This window comes from Wasmannia auropunctata, unplaced genomic scaffold (genome assembly GCF_000956235.1).
Source record: "Wasmannia auropunctata unplaced genomic scaffold, wasmannia.A_1.0 LD336106.1, whole genome shotgun sequence".
NCBI classification, from domain to species: Eukaryota; Metazoa; Arthropoda; class Insecta; order Hymenoptera; family Formicidae; genus Wasmannia; species Wasmannia auropunctata.
In genome coordinates this window covers 2,479,060-2,480,482 of record NW_012026784.1, presented here as the reverse complement: position 1 = coordinate 2,480,482, position 1,423 = coordinate 2,479,060, and the positions used below count along the sequence as shown (strand labels likewise).

Here is a 1,423-nt window from a genome sequence, read left to right as displayed (position 1 = left end):
ATACATTTTAAATTTGTATTATTTGATAATGATAATTATTAAATGTAATAATAAATATTTAAACTTGAAACTCTCTAAACTAGTTAATTCTATATAGAGCAAATTTTTCTTTATATTACTTATTTTTATAGAAAATAAGATTAAATCTATTGTCTCTAAATTAATTATTAAGAATGTAATTCCAATATTCACTAGTACTAATAGTAAATGTAATTTCACAGAATATTGTTTCCTAACATGGGACCGATTTCATTAATGGACAGGAGATAATGATAAAAGTTCATATAAACGTGTCTCCTTTGTTTTCAAGTTATATAAGTTATATTTATAATTATAGTAATATGGAGCTGATTGTCTTTATAAGAAATGTTCAAAATAATCACCTTCGGCTTGTATGCAAGCATGCAGTCATCGCCGTGTAGATTGTCATGCATTTTCAAAAATGTTTGATATTTGAATTTGTTGACAGCAATTTTTTTAATGAAGAATTTCTTAACAAATGGATAAATCGTGCAGAACTTATTGGCTGGCGTCCCTCAGAATTAAATCTACTAGATTTTTGTTTGTGGGGATACTTGAAAACTGTTGTTTATTCTGATTCCTGCATTGACAGCATTGAAATACTTCGTCACATATAAGACTGCCAATAATTAACAAATTCGACAAATACTCGGTATTTTTGAAAATGTGCGATAATTCATATGGTGACGACTGCATGTTTGTAGGGATCGAAGGTCATTATTTTAAGTACATCTTATAAAGGTAAGCAACTGAATACAAACAGCAATCAGAATACAAATATAACTAATATAATTCGGAAACAAAGACAAATGAGGCACATGTTTATTTTATCATTATCTCTGTATTTCCTATCCACCAGTGAAGTGGTCCAATACGTTTAATATCATGTATATGTAATGTGAATTATAGGTACATTTTCCATACTAATAATGACTGTAACCTAAGAGATATAAAATGCAAAATATTTTTCAAAAAATAAATTAAAAATATACTATAAAATAAGAAAATAAAATATAAAAAAGAAGTTTGCGTGTGGCTGGATATACAGGATCCGCCCAAAATTCAGGACCACTTAAATAATTTCTGAATGGTTCGAGATATTGGATTGAAATTTATAGGGTTACAATGGCAAAATGTAATCTATCATTTAACCTTGAAAACACCCACTTCAATTTTCCGAGGGATGCGGTGGGGCGGGGGGAGGGAGGTTAAAAATCTTAAATGGCATGTGAGGTCGAGTAAGAACTCGTTTAAAAGGGATTTCTGAAACAAGAAGAACGCACCTCTGTGAAGTTAGCACCTCATTTTTTAAAAAGTAAATTTTTCGATACAGTTCTGAGTGCACCCCAAAGAGTTCCAGAGTTCCTGCATAAAATTAAAAATAGTTCCGGCGAATTAAGCA

At 30.0% G+C, this 1,423-nt stretch overlaps 1 protein-coding gene across 1 annotated transcript in view; it reads right to left on the bottom strand.

Annotated features, from left to right (window-relative positions):
• The window catches only part of LOC105452344 (carbonic anhydrase 2-like), a 16,302-nt gene that overhangs the window by 13,004 nt on the left and 1,875 nt on the right, over positions 1-1,423 (bottom strand). The gene's annotated exons all lie outside the window — the stretch shown is intronic.